The 19,154-nt window shown below is 36.5% G+C and overlaps 1 protein-coding gene across 1 annotated transcript in view; it reads right to left on the bottom strand.

Annotated features, from left to right (window-relative positions):
- Nucleotides 1–720: 720 nt before the first annotated feature.
- The window catches only part of LOC104910702 (uncharacterized), a 158,977-nt gene continuing 140,543 nt past the window's right edge, over nt 721–19,154 (bottom strand). The window contains exons 15-17 of the mRNA XM_085222758.1: nt 13,642–13,758; nt 3,694–3,768; nt 721–1,974 (exon numbers count right to left, since the gene is read on the bottom strand). The gene's annotated coding sequence lies outside the window, so the exon portion shown is untranslated. The remainder of the gene's footprint in view (nt 1,975–3,693; nt 3,769–13,641; nt 13,759–19,154) is intronic.

Raw genomic sequence — 19,154 nt, 5'->3', positions numbered from 1 at the left:
GAAAATATTAATTAATTGGCATATGCAAAATCCTATGTGTATTGCTCATTAACGCTTCACCACACCAATACATCCACACTTTGAAATTTGCCCAAGGGTCATTCCTAAACTTGAGAGAGTCAACATCTTGGATCCCCTTTGAGATGGTTGACTGCCAATCAGTGCTAATCGTGGTAGTGGTTTATTTCACATACACTCCATAACTGTCAACCAGCAACAAGGCCAAAACCATCAACTTTTTTAATTCAACCTTTACTATCTGTTTATCATTATATGCATTTGCAAGGTATGCATCATTGCAGCATCTGGACGCACTTTGCAATTACATGGACCATAACTGAATCTACTGGCATTGTTAATACTGTTAAACATTTATTATATTCCAGCATTGTTTCTATTGTTTTGCACACAGTCTGCAGCCACTGGAAAGACAGACTTTGTCCCAGGGAGCTTACAGTACAGACCAGCGAATCTTTTCAAATAGCACAACAATGGCATTATGGGGTTGGATCCTGGCTTCTTTTCCTTCCAGCATTAATGAAAAACAGAATTTAAGCTAGACTTCTGTGAAGACCAAGGCCAATTAAAAAAATGCATTTGTATACGGTTGAGAACAGAACATTTCTTTCAATAGTTGCATAGCACTGGTTCCCAATAAGACAACCATATGTCAGGTAACAGGATTATGTTTCTGTAACACATACTCCTTTGTAGAATACAAACTTTGATGCCTACAATTAATAGATATTTCATTTTACCTCCTGGAATTGCAATTTATGTTTCTGAATAGCTCCTGAGTTTTACATACACTGAAAACTACAAAATTATACTAGCCATAGCAATATGAAGCTCTGAAATCCAATGTGTGCTGCTCCTAGGTACCTAGAATTTAATTTCATTATTTTATTGGAAACTTTCTTCAGTTTCTGGTATTTCTCAGTGAATATAGGTAATGCTTTACATAAAATAGTTCAGATTGTTGATATGGCTGATGTACATTGCAGGTGCAGACCGAGAAGAAAGAGCAAAACTATTGGTCAGTGTGATAGAACAACAACAACAACAAAAAAAAAAAAAAAAAAGAGTGAGCAACTCAGATATAGGATGTCAAGACTGAAGTCAGGCAGCAGTGATGAGGAAAAGTCTTTCTGAAACTTTTAAAATTTCTGTTGAAGTGAACAAGTTTTGTTAGATGTTATTGTTTCATGGTGTGTGATGTCACTCAATCTTGGATGGGAGTATAAGCTGATTCCTTTAGATTTTGAGATTAATTTTTTCCTTATGTATTAGCCATTTTTAATTGTATATTGTCTTGAATTACATATTTAGACATGTAAGTTGAAGGATGTAAAATTAGTTACATCACAGTAAAGCACTTCTACATTGTGATTTTAGAGCTCCACAGACAACGGGATCTCACTGTTAAGGTTCATTTGTTATCCTCAGAAAGCACTTAAAGTCTGTTCTTTTCAAGTGTGTCAGCATTTTTCACAATTCCCTTTAAGCCAAAACAAATATCTTTAGATTAAAAAGCAAAACAATTCAAGTCCACTGTGTTTTCCATTAACTCACAAGAATTTAAATAAGGATAATGGAGTTAAGCCAATTCATTAGATGTACGTATGCCCTGATAAATTTCAGTAAATGTTCATGAATTAGAAGTGGGAAGCTAACATTTCAAATTGAAGCATGCTATAATATTATCTTGTAACGTCTTAAAATAAAGGAATAGAAACCAAAGGAAAAGATCAGGATTTCTGCAAAAATACTGTGCCCAAATCCCCAGATTTCTGCTTACAATGATGTCTGAAACTGGATATGCTAAACAAGACAGACTACAGCTCTTTAGAAACTCAGCAAGGTTGGTGTGTGCCCCTTTAGGTTTACTGTACCATGAGAATAGGAGTTACCTTCTCTGCATTCCTTGTCCATGAGTCTTCCTTTGTAAAGCCAAGTGGAGGCTTCTTGTACAACCTATTGCAACAACAACAGCAAAAAAAAAAAAAAAACAGGTCCAAAAGTAGGTCTCTCCACTGGCTTTTTAAGTCCATGAAGATGCATTTCTCCCAAACTAGACTCCTGGCTCAGACATAAACAGGCATAGGAGTCTGCCAATCATCTTGCCTCAGGGTTCCCCTATCCTTTATGATGGTCTGCATTGTGAAAGATAGCATACCACAGTGTAGCAATTAAAAAAAAAAAAAAAAAAAAAGAAGGCTTGGGGCTTTTTTTTTTTTCCTCCACTGCTAGGTGTAGAAGCTTTTCCCATTTGTCTCTGATGAGAAACAAACTCCTAAATATCTCAGAAGTATTTGGAGAGTCATGGATTATCTTCTCTGATTAAGTATTTGTTTGCTACAGGACTTATAAGAAATGCAAGAGTTGTGATTGGCAGTATTTTCATCGTGTCTTGTATCACAATAAGTAATTAGCAAAGAGATTGAGAAGTTTTCTCCTTTCTATCTAGCTTTCTCATCTCAAACATACATATAGTAGAATCTCTTCAAGCTCTTACAGAGAAATCTACTCCAGTTGTATAAAATTAATATCCACATAAGACCATCTTACATATTCTTGCTCAGGATAAATTTTGTTAGTGAAGTCCATGAGGTTTGTGACACAGATTACAAACCCATGCCTTTAGATAGACACACACAGGTAGACACAGTTACATATACACACATCCACTTCCAAAGGCTTAAATAAACAGGCATAATTCTGCATAACCTAGCAAAACTTCTAGATGCATTCTGCTTTCCAGAAATCCAGCTGGCTCTGGTATTTTGTTAGTGGGAAGTGACGGCAAGTAGGGGATTTGAATAAATATTTATTTATTCACAGTTATGTCATCTGCTGGATGTTCCACAATTTTTCTGGCAAAGTAACTGATTAAAGGGAAAGAGTAAAACGCTTGAATGAATGTATGACTTGTCACTGTTTTGTTTTGCTTACAGTGAAACAGGAATGCGGTGGCACAGAAACCCTCAACCAAATCATGAAAATGTTCCATATGGACTTAGTGTTACTATTACCAGCTGAATATCCACCATCTTAATCTTTTTCCTTAAAAATTGATTGAGATGAACTAGCTCATTTCATATATGTATATACATATACACACACCTTTTTTTATTAAACCTATTCAAAAATTTTGGGAAAATGTGTTGTTTATTAGAGTCATACTTTGCTAACAACAGTTTGTAAGAGTTCAGAGTACACAGTGCACTATTCTTTACAACTTTTTAAGGAGGAGTAATTTTGGAAAGCAGTGTACTCCTCATTTGAAGTTGCAGTTGCTATTACAAATTCATATTTCAATTTGATCATGCAATAAATAATAACATACTATTGTGTGAAAATGGCCAACCCTTAAAATTCCTGTGAATGTTTCCCGTGCGCACTTCTACGTACATTTTCATACTCCTGGTTGCTCTAAATGTCTTGGCTTATGGACAGCTCCTGGAGATACTACAAAAGAAGATTCTTGGGTCTTGATAAAGATGAATTTTATGAAGAAGTAGGCTCCAGAGACTTTTCAAAAGAGCTGAATATTTTCAGGTACTACCTAATATCTTTAGATACAATCATTGCTCTTCCCTCATACATGACATAGACAAGGGCTGCAGTGAAGAATACCTCCCAAACCCCTCCCACTTCAGGAAAACAGCTGGTAACACCACTTCCCCTACTTACCATTTGAGATAAACATATTTCACTTTGTTATTAACTAATCCGCTGTGACATGGGGTGGCTCTTATTCCCCCATAACTGGAAAGAGACAAAGACATATGACATTAAGAAAAAGAAAAAGTAATAAAAGAGATTGGAAAGCACATGAGCTCATTTTCTCTTATTATTTCATAAGTCAGCTTGTTTCAGCATACTTTTACCTTTTTGTCTAAGTTTAGAACATATCACACAGAGCAAGGATGGTTTGCATCCATCAAGTTCACATTAAAAAAAAACATGAGAAAAATATGTTACATATAACAAAGATGTTCTGGGAAGGAAATAGATCATACTATTCATTAGCACCCTGCCTGCAAGAAATCAGAGATGAGAAGGAAGAATTTTGACTGTAAGAAAATTTCTTGTGATCCTGGATCTGAAGTGCATTCTCCTCCAAGATATTTCTTGACTACCTTTCATAACGGTGATTATTGTATACTGACAGTTTAAAAGCAAAGTAGAAAAAAAGGTGCAACAATCAGAAAAGCCAGTGTAGTGGAAGGGTGTTACAGGAGTGTTGTAGCAAAGAGACTAGCACGAATGGAACAGTGCCACAAAGGAAAAATGCTCACCCGTTTCCAAAGATTGCGTGAAAACTCCACAAGCAAGGAAGCTCCAAGTAGAGATCCTTCCTAGTGACAGTCAACCCTTAAATGACATCTAAGAGAGGTGCAACCAGCCTCCACCCCTTCTAATCACACAGTTGAATTGCCTTCACCTGTGCTCCCAGGGCTGACGGGTCCTTTCCCAGGTACTCAATCAGTGGTTCAGGTCCTGACTCAACAGTTACAATACAGAAGGTCTTTTATTATTTTTAATAAAAAAATAAGGGAAATATTAACTACAGAACATAGGAAAAAAACAAACAAACAAACAAAAAAAAGAAACACCCCACTGTAATTCTAAGTTAGCAGAGAAATTGATCAGATTATTTAACTTAAAGATTTTCAAGGCTGTGATTGCATCCATGTAGCCAAAACATTCAGACCTCAGGTCTTTTTTTTTTTTTCAGGAGACGTTCCTGGGAAACATCAGGTTTTTTGTTTGTTTGTTCGTTTTTGTTGTTGTTGCTGTTTTTCCCTCTGCTTTTCTCTTTTCCTCTGGCTTTTGGTTTTCTATTCCCAACAGATCCCATAACACCTAGGTTTTTTCCTTGGCCTCTGGGGATGGGAGAAGCTCAAGTAGAAAACTAAGTGATGAGTTGGGTGCAGGACTCAACCTCCCATCTCTTAGGATCTGCCCTTATATGAGCTGCCCTCTGATCCTGCTCTTCCAGGGAGATTTTCCATACTGAATAAGTAACACAGATATTGGCCATGCAGCTGCAGTTCACCATTTCTGTCCCTTGGGACTGTCAATATTCTGAGACCTATGCTGTGGTGGAATTAAATATTTTAGTTAATTTTAATATATCTTGAAACAAGTTTTTCAAGTTTCACTTGAGCAATGATGAAGAGTTGTATCAAAATGAAGCAGACACTAGATTATCTTCCTACAGTTTTCATTTTCTCTTAAGATTACTCTGCTAACAGTCATATGTATTAGCACTATCAATGAATTTTGAAATCATTTTAGTGATTATAATTGTAATGGTTAAAGTTCATTCAAATAATTTGAAATATCACAGGACACATGACTGATACCTATAACTTCTATTTTTTTTAATTGAAGAGCAGTTACAGTGCTACTTAATGCAGACTGAAATTTGATCTGTTGCCTGTACTCACTGTAACATTTTATATATGAAACTAGTACACAGAAATAAGAAAAGTAAATTGTAATTATGTAGTCAATCTTCCCAGTACAAATGACTTTTCAATCTGATTTTTCACCTAATCTTTACTCAGAAACTTGTCCTTCAAGCACTTTTTTTTCCATCAATTTAAAAATCAGAAGTCCCCTCTGATTACCAAATAAGACGGCAACAGTTACACTGCAGGTGTTTCCCATAAAAATTACAATCCCTTACCCCCTGCCTCATCATTTTGATAACAATGATCCATATAAAGGAGGAAAACCGTATCTGATCTGAATATTGCCTCCAGGAAAGAGAGTAAGATGTTGAGTTGTTGCCAGATCTACTGTCTTGGAACACCTCTTGCTACGAAAGCTCACACCATTATTATTGCCATAAGAAATCACATCCTTCATATTGTCAAGACCTCTTCTCAAGTCTTACTGATTTTAGACCTACAGTCTTCAGTAACAATGGCTTTTAAATCTCTGCAGGTTTAGCTACCTGCAGAAGCTGCTAGCTGTTGAAGCTGGTAAAAAATAATAGGTAGACTTTATTTAACTTCAAAAATCTTGCACATGTGCTTAATTTAAAGTATCTGTGTATTCTCACTGGAATCAATCAATGGGAATACACAGATGACTAAAGGTAAGCAGATGTGTAAGTTGTAATATACAGGTCTGAAATTAAGAAAATCTTTAAGATGTGAGAGAGGCAACAGAAGAGGAAATCAAAGATGACAGAAGCAATAAACAGCAATAATATAGTGGAGTCAATCAAAGACACGTGTATCATGACCAACATCACAAAGTATTTCATTTCATTAAAAAATAAATTAATTGTAAAAATGAATTCCTGATCACACATTTGTCTCCCCTCAAAGGCGATACCTAGAGGCGTAGGAGCTGATTACTGAGAATGGAGCTAAGTGAGGAAAAAGAACATTTCAAATAACGTTGTCACTGTACAATAGAAGAAAAAGGTTACAGATGTGCATCTTCAGTGGTGAGAATAGATGATCACCTATAATGGCTGCATGTGAATGAACCTCAGATAAGTTTAAGAAGAGAAGGTAAAAATTATCAAAGCCACAGTTGATAAAAGCATAGGTGAAGATTTCAGCTCTCTGAGCAGGAAAGCATTAGTCTTTGAAGGACTTTAAGAAAAATATTAGCAGTAGACGGCTGAGGATAAATATTTTTATTTTGATGCACTTGAAAATTCTTCCTTGCCACTTATCTGCTTAGCTGTTTCAATATGTGTATAACATGATCTGGGGGGGGGGGGGGGGGGGGGGGGGGGAGGGAGGAGGGGAGTGGAGTAAAGGGAAAAGAAAGAAAATGTAAGGAAGTAAAGGAAGTAGTAACTACTAGAAATGTCATTACAATATTCTCTTCATTTTGGGTGATGACACTAGCTTGAGGGTTTTATGTAGACACCCCCTGGTAACACACTGCTCAGTCAGAGCCAGTGAAGTAACTCCCTTTGATCTCTTCAACTCAGAATTCCTTCCTTCAAATGTCTGATCTCCATCTCTACAAAGCCACCCCTTTGGTACTACATATATAGCAAAGATTCACAAATTATTCAGGCATTCAGTAGGGAGTAAACACATTAAAAATGTCAATATTAATTCTAACTATATGAATTCTATCTGTGACATTAAGCATCTGTTTACAGTGGTTTGTTGTCTTGGCAACTATGCTTTTAGAATGATACTGAGAATGACAGATGACCTCTAATGATGATGGGGTGACTGGCATGTGGGTGGCTTGTGGTTGTAATTGTGGGTGGTCTGGAAGGGGAAGGAGATAGATCTTAGTGAGATTTTTGAAGGAAGAACACTTGTAGAAAATTTCTCAGCTCAAATTTATGATGTACATTACCTGCATGTTGGAAGCTTTACACTGACAGAGTCAGGGAGATTTCTCATGTCTAGCACTCAGTGGGAGCTCACAGTACAGCGCAGTACAGGGCTTATCCTTAACATTCATTTTGGCGCTCATTCTGGTGCAGAGATAGGGCTGAGTCATGGCTTTTGGAGTCATAGCCACATCAGAAAACCCCTAAAGTTTGAGCATACTTGATCTGATAGTTTTGGCTCAAATCATCTCTGATCTTCTGTAAACAATTTGGCATTCTTCCAATTTGTGCATACTCGGTGAATGATGTGAAAGGAAAGAAAATAAGTATGCTAAAATAATCGTTTCACCCCCTGTTGCGTGCGTGGATGAAACTGAGTCCATAAGAAAGGAGGGTATCTGCCAGTATCAGCAGGGAGGTTATTATCTCTGCATATGTTGTTTACTGAGGAAATCCCTGTTAAGAACTGTAGTGATGATATGCAGAATGGTGGAAGGATGTATTCACATTGTACAAATCTGTTTCCATCCAACTTTTTAATTTCCTGGGGCTCTTAAACCATCCTACAAGAACAGTATGCCATCTCTAAAGAAATTAATTTGTACCGTGTCCAGCTTTACCAGAATGGGACAGAGTCTTCAGACAACAACACTGTCAAACAGTGATGTTCCTGATGTGTTCGTGAAAAGGACCTCTGTGACATGGTTGTTGCTGATGCCAAAGAACTGGCCTGGATGACTTGGGACTGTCCATTTAGCCTGCTTCTTTCATGTCCTATCTCTTTTCCCTTTCCACAAATGTACCAGTCTGCGTTTGTAAAAAGAATAATAAAAACAAAGGGGAGTCATGATCAATGTGTTTTCTTAGCTGCCATATTTCTTAAATTTAACAGAGGTTAGCAAATTGTCAACAGGTGAGAAAGAGAGAGGGTGAGAGAAGGCACATGTTGGTGTGCATGCCTGTTTATTCCCATCTGTTCTCAAACTGCTTTTGATTTCATGTGAGCACAAACCACAAGCAAATGCTGAAGGCAAGAGGAGGAACAGCATAAAGTTAGTGCACATGAAATCAAAATCAGTTCTTAATAAGGGAAAGAGGAGAAGGACTCACAAACTCACAAGAAACAGCTTGACAAGGAAGAAAAAAGTCAATAACTATAATAATTTTATAAAAGGAAGAGCAGGATACCAAAATAAAAACCACACCATTGGTGGTCACTGGTGTTGTGCTTAAGCTGTCATCTGTTGAATCTGGCAGTCTGCATGTCATTCAGCAGATAAATGCCTTTACCAGAGCCCTCTGGACAAGGAGAATATATAGTGCACACGTTTAAACCAGACTGCAAGGGCTGGGGGAGCTCTGTTGGTGGTCACAGACACCAAAGAATCAGGTATAGGAAATTCTGAGTAAGGCAGACATACTTTGAGAGGAAAAAATAATGAGAAGCAAATCTTTTTTCCCTCGTCTTACCCAACATTTTGGTAATCCAGGCTGACTGCACTTTAATGTAGCCACTCATAAATTTAAGAATACACGGAGATTATGTTTGTGTGGCTAAACTGGAAGTGATCTTTCCTTTCAGATAGCCGCAGAGCCATACAATTAGCTTTGGGAAAGCAAGACATAAATTTTGTCTGCTCTCATCCAAGTTGCTATAAGGAACCACATACGAATAGTGGCACTGCCTACTCTGCAATCTATTAAACACACCACAGCTCATGCTAAAGCAAAGTGTTAACTGTATGTCATGTGGTGAGTCTCAGCAAAGCAAGAAATAGTGGGATTTTTTGTAAATTATTACATGGGCTCAGAAATCTTGAGCCTGTGAAAACATTAAAAAAATACTCAAAATATTTGAACTGGAAAACTCACTAATATGCTGTAATGCCTGTGGATTTCTTAAAAAAATACAAGATCTTCTTTTCCAGTCATCCTCTCAAATGTGAAGTGGTTTAATGAAAAAGAATTCTAAACACCTTTATTGTAGCATGTCTTCAGAGGCTATTTACAGTCATTTCAGTTTATTAATTTATGTACAGTTTGTCTCAGTTCTCAAACAAAAACAAATCTTTCCTGAGAGTAGCTTTATCCAAATTTTGCCTTCTGCTCCATTGTTCTTTGATGCACTTCATGGAAATAGGCGCATTGCTGGAATCTTCTCCATTCACATCAGTGCTGGCACAAAGTTTTAAGGGACAGCAATTATGCTGATCAGCCTGTGGCTTTTAAAGGCTATTTTTGGGGGCACCACAGCCTGTTACACTCCATCAAGAATGCTGAGATTTGGAACAAATCCAGCATGTGCAGTAGTTTTTGAAGATGCTTCTGTGTGGCACAGAGCAGCTGGAAAACTCTCTCATTTGCATTTGTTACCCCTACTATGCCAGTGCTCTTTGAGTATATTATCCAGATTTATTACTTAATTCTCACTTTTTTCTTTCCCTGTCAAGAGGCTATAACTAGGCTTAATGTTTTCTATGCTATCTGGTGTAAAAGGACGAGAAAATTAAAGTTTTTATAGTGAAAGGCAGAGAATCCTCCACAGACTATTTGCATTACCCAAGATATTTTCCATCAAATAACACAGAAGCAAGGTTTTTATAATACTACTTCTACAGAAATTTCCAGTTCCTTTTGTTTATTTCTAATCTACATCAGCCGGGCCTCCTGTGCTTTTGGGTGAGCAGTTGGTTTATAGTCCGACATATGAATTATCTTTACATGCCAAAGAAAGCTTAGAAATTGCCCAGTCTATTTCAAAACCTAGAAAAAGTACAAGGTTGTATCTGGCAGCAGCAATATGCATTAAACATCCTCAAAGGATGCTTTGTTATTAAGGGGAAGCAACCCTTTTGGACCAACTAGGACCAATATAAATCTTCATTCAGGACTTCATATTCCAGAAACTATTCTGAAATTAAATAAGTTTTTTATTCTTCCTTCTCTTTTTCCCCATAAAACTTATATCTCCTAGTCTCCACACTTCTAGACTGTAGTCTCTAATGAAATAAAAGACCTCTATTTTAGGGCTCTATAAGGTTTCTCTATCAGAAGTCTCTAATTCAATAAGACCTCCACACTCCTTTGCTGTGTAAGTATCAAATTAAGCAGAATCAAATGGAAACTCACTTTTATTATACAGAACAATGTTGCACTTTGACTTACTTTGGATTGACTTTCCAAAGTGCTATGAAGAGAACAGCTTCTGCAATCCTCCAGGCAGAAGTTGAAGAAGAATTTCTATTCTTGCCACACTTATTTATAGGAATTCAAGCTATTAGCATTCCTCAGATTGCCACATGCAGAAATGAGCTCAGTCTCCTCACTTCTGTCCGACAGCATGCACAGAACTACAAACCACAATTATGTATCAAACCAGATCTGACTGAACCTTCTTGGAGATGTGACAAGAGGTCATGTAGTCACTATTTCATCATTTCATGTAGTCACTATCTCATCATTTTTCCACTTCTGCTCTGAAGGGAAGAATAGATATTATTTCCTTCCACTGCTGTACTGGCTGTTTGGACGGTGTGTTGGAAAACTTAGTCCTACAATGTCTGTGATACAGTGTGAAGTAAAATGGACTATACATTGTTGAAAACTCTCTGGTTTATTTTGAAAAAAACTGTCCATCAGTAATTATTCCTTCCAGAGAGTAGTGATGCAATGTTTTCAAAGAAAACTCCCAGAAGAGAAAACATAAACAATCCAGATGAATGTGCCAGAGAGCTGCCAACTTTTCTGATTCAACCCGGAGCCCCTCAGTATTCTGTTAATGGTGTTAAGGTCTGGCTTGAGGAATCATATAATGACACGGATACTCAGCTTTCACTAATAAGTAATTCACTTCTCATGTCTCAGACTGCTGAGGAAAAACTGAAAACAAGGGCTAGAGAAGGAGAAAACAAAATCCTTCCCAAGTTCTTTACAGCTGCACTATTTCTGAACAATGCAACTTATTAAGGAATTTTTGACTCATGATCTTGAACTACTTAGCAGCAGAAATGCACATGCTACATAAATTCCTCCAGATAGAGCAGGCACCCTATGTGCACTCGGGCAGGCTTTGGGAGAGTCAGGCACCCTCCTGCAGCAACAAGCTGAGGCTGGACTGCAGCCGGCTAGCTCCATCACACTGATCATGTCACATGGCTGACTAACCTACTCCTGTATCAATGATGCATCAAGAGAAGAATGTCCTGCTTAGGGAAACAGCATGTATATGTTATTTTTTGTTGCATGGGCAGGATCTGAATATCAGTAGTGCCAATAGTAATAATAGCAATGACAATAATAACAATAACTGGAGTAATAACAATAATAATAACAGTGAATTAAATAAAGCCTCTGTCTTTTCTTTCTGCTGCATCAATTTGGTCAAGATAATCATAGAATCACAGAATCATTTGAGTTGGAAGGGACCTTTAAAGATCATCTGGTCCAACTCCCCTGTAAGGGACAGGGACACCTACATCTACTTCAGGTTGCTCAGAACCATGTCCAGCCTGATCTTGAGTGCCTCCGGGGATGGGATACTCATCACATCTATGAGGAAGGCCTTACATCACGTCAGTGCAACCAAACTACACAAGTTCTTCTACCCAAAGGGTCAAACTTGAAATAATAATAAAAAATGTAGTCTCCTATTTTCTTGGCTGTTGAGAGAGGAAGGACAAGCTAGAGGTATACGAATTTAAGCACTGTGTTTGCAAAATTCTGGAATGTGGCTAAAATAATACACAAATGGAAAAATAAAGATCCTGATGAAGAATTTGACTGAATGTGCTTTAAATGGGCGGAGGCCAGCTAGGAGTTTCTTTAAGCCCCACAGTGAAGTGAGGTTTTTGATATAGATAGCCCACAGTGGAGCAACAATGTTGCACAGATTTTATGAGTTTCAATAACTCTGCTTTAATCAGAAAATTAGAAGTAACTGAGAAAAATCCCTTCAGCTCAATTTGCTATTCTATTAAACCAGCATCAGAGTAATATCATCATTTTCAGTGGAGTTATGTTGGCATAAAATTGATGTCAGAAGTGGGTGAATCAAGCCCCAAGACAGTAGTGAATTATGTTCTTTCTATCTGATATTTTAATGTTCAAGCGAAAAAACAAGGTGGAGTTGGGAATGAATCCCAAATGCAGTCATCCTGAATGGCTTGATAGAGAAGGATAGGTTTCTAGTGCTAGTTTAACCATTCAATATACAGAATATGCCATAAATGAGCACATCACCAAAACAATCTTGATGCCACTTTTTTTTTTTTTTCAAAGCAACCTTCATTTATACAATTACATTAATAAAAATTTGCAGGGTATTACAATGGACAAACCCGAATATTTGGGAAAGATTTACAGATTATTATTTCATTTTACTGAACACAAAGCTAAAATATTTACCCTCTAGTATGTGGAACAATTTTGTAAACCGTAATGCAAGCAAATAACTTAGCCGTACTTTTTCTGTGCTATGTATCTACAAGAAAATACATAACTGCATTAAAAAGAAGAATGCTATGCTAATTAAAAACAAAATAAATAATAGACTTTACAGTGAAGCAAGATTTTAACTTGAAAGAGCCAATTTATTTTTGTACCATTTGAAAAGCCCTGGTATTGTAATGTTTACTAGATATATGCAAAATTACATGAAATTGCTTAAAAAAATTGAAATCTGCAAAATAAGCAGAAACAAAGCATCTGTAAGTAATAAAACATCTGAACATAAAAATATCAACCAGGAGACAAGCGTTGCCAAATGTATACATAATTACTGTACTTCATTAGATCCAAGTCTGATGAATCTCAGTTAAACTTGCAAATACATTTGAGATTCAATCTTCTTTTGCACCACTTCTATGTCAGGAGAGTTCTATTAACTTATATTCTATAGAATTCTATAATTCTATAAGGTCAGTGGAGACCTTCTGTTGGTATATGAGAAAGGAGGAACTTCACTTTTAGTCTGCCAGGAGAGACATAGCCACTTAGAATTTCTGTGTCTTAAGTGGAATGAATGCAAAGACCCCAAAGTGCAATCTTTACCGCCAGGAATTGAACAACTCAAGCATGCAAAATGAAGCAATATGGTATTTTAGTGCCAAAGTAATTCTGCTTAAAATTTCTGAAAAACTACAGTTTGCCAACTCAATGTCTGCTGAATACAGCTAGGCAGTAATGAGAGATAAACATAGGAAGGTAAATGGCCAGCTTCCTGTACAAATACTTGACTTCATCTTAAATATTCAAACTAAATCCCCTTACACTCCTAATTCAAAACTGCAACCATTATTCTTTTGTTCCATACTTACATGGGGTTTTAGCATTCGTGCAACAGTAGGCATCACAGAAGTAGCCATCCTTAGTATCATCATGTCTTTAGGAAACTCCACATGGTAGAACTGACATGTTTTTTCTGCTTCATAACACTGTAAGAACAATTCAGACTCTTGTATTTAATTTGGGATTGGGTACGTACTTGAATTCACGTTCATCTACTAGTACACTTGCATCTTAAGGATGTTCTGCTTGGAGTATCCCAAATGACACTTGAGGTCCCAGACACTTTGCATATCATCCATAAAGGATGTTCTGTTTCATATCAAATCTACTAAACCATAGAGACTGCACATTGAAGATAAATGTTGGTGCTTTTTCCCCAATCAAAGTCTCACATATAAAATAGCTCTTTGGTCTTGGGATCATAACACTTGGGATCATAACACTTTTCTAACAGTGCTTAGTTTGGCTTGTTCTGCTCACAGATTTCAGATATCAACTAGTAACTCCCCTAAGCTGCAGGTCTTCCACTAAATTGCTATTGTATAGACATAATGAAGCAGGGAGACCAGCCAAAAAGGATTAAAAAGAATAACTCAGATGTCAGTCTTGTTAAGCTACATATTTCTTCTCCCTCACCCCTTATTACTGCTTCCTCCCATCCCACTGCATAGAACAGCCATGCACAATCTGGTTCCTGGTCTAAGGCAGACCTCCAAGGTCAGGAGACACCAGTTCACCTTAAGAAGAACATTAAATCCATTTGCTTTGTAACTACAAGGCACACATCAAAGAAAAAATCATACATTAATGACCTCATAGGTATACAATGCCAGCAGTTCACAAGACTTAGCCCCTAAGGAATTTGGTCAAATGATCATCTATCACTGCTACCAGTAGTGAAAAGAGAAGCAAACAATTAAAAAGTCGCCATGAAATGTTGAGCAAGAGTATGTCCAGCAACATGCAGGGGAAGGAAATTAAAAAACAAAACAAAACAAACTTTAAAAAAAAGAAAACAAAAACAAACAAACAAACAAAAAGAACCCAGAGAGCATTTATTTAGTTAGACAGAATAATGAAGAGCATAAAATGCTGATTGCATGTGGACAACTCTGGAAATAGGACAAAAGAGAACAAGAACTCTAACTTAAAAGTATCATATGAATCACAAAAACAACTCTCTACAGTAGCTTTGCTGCATGAGTAAGAAATCACAAGCAGGAGGAAAATCAAGGATCAGGTTAAGGTTTTAATTTCATTAAAATTCTAAAACAGTAATTACTTAAAGCAGGATGGTACAGTCATTAAAGTAGTTTTAGATGGAATTCTATCCTCCATTTAGAGCTGCGCAATAAGCTTACTTGAAAAAAATAATTAATGTAGTATAAGGAACTGCAGGAACAGAATTATGATTACACTGAATTAATAGTACATTAATACATATCCCTAGATTTTTTTTTTTTTTCTATTGATGCTTTTTATGTGCAAGATTTGGTCCAAAACGACTGGGGTAGAGAAGTGGGGAGCACATTTGAAAGGCAAAGAAAGGAGTGAAGAATAAAAATTCTGCATTACCTAATAATGTCAATAAGTAGCTGGTTCACGTTAAAATGCATTCAGAAGTGTTTCACTTATAATATGACAGCCATGTGGATGGTATACAGAGAGACTATCATATTAACAGAATATACTAGTAAAAATCATCAATTCTTTCAGAAACCACCACAACTGCTTTCTTAGGTTGAATATTTAAACTCACACTCTGTAATCCTTATTAAAAAAATAACTTTTGTCTGATTGAGATTTTTTTGGTTTTTACTTAAAAAACAAAAACAAAACAACAAAAAAAACCATAACAACAACAACAAAAACCCAGCAAATTACTTTATGCTTTACCTTAATTCATCAGTACAAAAATTGAAGTAATGTTTCATTCTCTGCTGAGAAATGTTCACTGTCAACTGTACCATTTTCTTGTCTCTGATCCTAGTATCTTGAAAGTGATGTCTCATTCATAATTTGTCACTGAATGAATCATTTTCAAAATATCCATGTACAAAATATCCAAGAGTGGCCAGGCACTGGAATGTGCTGCCCGGGGAGGTGGTGGAGTCACTGAACCTGGAGGTGTTCAAGGAACGTTTGGATGTTGTGTTGAGGACACGGTTTATTGAGAACTATTGGTGATGGGTAGATGGTTGGACTGGGTGATCTTGTGGGTCTTTTCCAACCTTGGTGATTCTATGATTCCATGATTATATGTTGATTTGCCTATTTAGTCTGCAGTTTAACTCATTACTTCTCCAGATACACAACTTGGGTGCATAATCATAAAGACAGTTATTTTTTATCTTTTTACAGCATCCTTTACATCTTCTTTGTTCATATGATGTTCTCAAAGTCACCTACCAAATTCCACAACTTACATTTCTGTTTTCTGCTTTCTTTGAAAAATGTATGATGAAACACATCATATCTCTGTAGAAACTCAAAATGTATAAACAGAAAGATGCTGCCAAGTTTTTCTAAATCCAATTCACCATCAGTAGTATTTGAACACAGAAAGCTGTTGGCTGGCAAGATTAAAATACTCTTTGAATTATTTTTGTGCTTTAGTGACCAGGAAGGAAAGAAAAGTTCTTTTCACAGCCTTTTGAAGCACTAAATGCATGTTTTGATTAACGTATATTTGCTCAGGGGTTCATGGATCGGATTGAGGAGAAGGATGTGATCATGCGGATTCACAGTTCTAAATTATAAAAAAAAAAAATCTTTTAACAAGATCAGTCCACAGGTCTTTAGAAGAATATTTTTCAATTTGACCAGAAAATTCATGTTCAGACTTCTGGAAATCATTTCCCATGCTTCAGACATGTTTACAGTAAATAAATCATGTGGTGGATTAACAGAAAACCCATGTCATGTTTCAGCTTGTGTCATTAAGCTTGAGAGTTTACAAAAAGATTCAGTTCTGTTATTTATTTATTTTTTACTTCATTCCTACCAAAGAACAACTGAGAGAAACTAAATTTCCAGTAAAGATATGAGGTGTAACTCCATGTAAGGAGTCCACTCCAATAGACTCAAGCTCAAAATCAACAGATCACAGAGTTAAATTGTATTAGAGGCACAAGACCTTAGTGGCTTAATTTTAGTTCTAACTCAGAGAGTAATTTTTCTGATCCTCCAAATTTCAGTTACGCTTGCATTCCATTTTCAGTACTATTAAGAATATTACTTCAGTAATATGTTGACAGAAATTCTTTTCTCGCAGCACCATAGGATGAGAATATATGGTGCTGAATGAAATATTTTTCTCAGTATCAGCATCCCTTCCCCAGAGCATTTTTTTTTACATTGTCCAACAATAATATGAAGAACTCTTAAGAAGACAATGTTGATGAATTCTGTGTCTAGAGTTGATGTCATCAGAGGCAGTCAAATAGTTTTTCAATTTGTCATGAGGCATCAGCAGGTCTCTAAGTGAGTACCTCAAGCACTCTTCTTCAATAACTTTGTCTTCTGTTTTAAATCTTGGGAAAATTGGAAATATAAGCTTAAGAAGAACTCATATTCTGTACATTTGAAGCCTATTTGTATAGCTAAATTTTTATTCCGTGAAAAAGCCAGTTGATCATTACAATGTGGTTTGGGGATTTAGTAGCCTCCTAATGAGAAATCTGAACTCTGAGTAAAGACATAGAGTACTTAGCAAGGCTATATATGTATATATACACACACACACACACGCATGCATATACTCTTGAAATGAAATTTATACATATCTCCTTCAGTCAGACAGGCTTTGATAATAATGTTTTGCAACGTGAACTGTGAGACTCTTTTACAGTCTTCAAATAATCACAATCCCTTTGTTGTCCTCTTGTGTCCACTCCTCTAACAGGAGTATTGAGTGACTTCGTGTTTCAGTAGATAGCAAGGGTACCCAGTAACAGATGAGGCTTTTCTCACGTTTTTGTTCAATCTGGATTTTGTAGTGAAAACAATAGATATAATGTAAACTGTTTTATAATCCTAAGAAGAGTTCTGGTTTAGGAGCCTGGAAGCTGGAAAGAACATGCTCATTAATCATTCGGGAGCAGTAGGAAATGAGACACACTCAGCTACTCCATACAGCACTGCATTTTAATGATCTGTAGCTATTTGCATTAAGACATCATCATCACTAGCTAAGGGTATATAAACAGCGAATAAAAAATAAACAAACACACACAAGAAAAAGCCAACATAGGCATTTGGGCTAAACCCACCTGTTAGGGATGGGATGTGACTTTCTCTCACTCATAAATCCAGACAATAAAGTGGTATCCTCAGCATTGTATTTCCAGCACAACTAGGTTCATGCATCAGCTCCTGGAAGGCCCTCACCTCTTTCAAAAAGTACAGATCAGCAGAGCTGGGATTTTTGACAAGATGCTGCAGTTCATGCAACATTAGCTTAGAGTAAGATAAAGTTCTGAGAGTAGTGAAAGATCGATGCTTGTCATGTACCATGTTACAGTTAAAGTAACCATGGGCAGGAAAGTCTGACAGCACCAAACCAAAGGCTAGGTTAACATCATTCTTAAATTTACCTGGTCAAGATCATCTACCAGAGAAGGGAAAGAAAAACAGATAAGTACTGAGGTAGTTTTTGTAATACATTGTCATAAGACAATAATTTAAGAAAAAGTGCCTTTCAACTTCTTGGAATTTTTTTGTTAATTAAAAGCAAGATAGTTTCATCCAAGTGATATTATTGGACCATAATTCCCTAGCAAAAAAAAATTTGTTCTTTCCAGTGTGCAATGTAAATCAGCTGAAGGAAAGACAGAGCTCTCCTACTACCTCCATAATGTTCCCAAAATTCACAACAGATAAACATTCACCCAGCATACTGGATAGAGGGTCTGACACTTGGCTGCATAACTTTGTTGATCATCTCTTGAATGTAAAATATCTAATTCTTAATTGTCATTTGCAGGAGTGAGAACAGTACATAAAATTTTAGTACTGTGATACTTATCACAGTGTCCAAAAACGTGACTTTCAAATCCCCAACTTAATATTATTGTGTCCAAATCAATGAACATTTAAGAAAATCTAAAAATGTGTTTTGACTTTGAGGGCACAATAACAGCAGTCTGTAATACATCTTTTCTTTTCCCCAGTGTACAAGCTTAATCTTCTCCTGACATCCAGAGCAGTGCAGAAGATGCCAGCACAAACCTCTACCACTCTTGGGCTGCTCGTATCTTTGAGTCTGGTAATCCGTGTAACTCATTTCCCTTTTTTTCCTTTTTTTTTTTTTTTTTAATTATTATTATTATTATTATGTTTAGAAGGGAAAGCATGCAACTTTGAGCAGGGATTTGATATTTGTTGCAGTAGAGGGCAGTAGCATTCATACACTAGCCAGACAGAGCAGTGTACAGTATGTATAAATACCAGTGCTGTTCTCACATGATTTAGGTCAGTTGAATGATATGAAGGAAAAACAGTTCTTCCTTGGAAATGAATTGTACTTTTAATATCTTGTTCA

The sequence above is a fragment of the Meleagris gallopavo genome, chromosome 4 (assembly GCF_905368555.1).
Source record: "Meleagris gallopavo chromosome 4, MGAL_WU_HG_1.1, whole genome shotgun sequence".
In the NCBI taxonomy this organism is placed as follows: domain Eukaryota; kingdom Metazoa; phylum Chordata; class Aves; order Galliformes; family Phasianidae; genus Meleagris; species Meleagris gallopavo.
The sequence above is the reverse complement of the archived record's forward strand: the minus strand, read 5'-3'. Positions and strand labels throughout refer to the sequence as shown.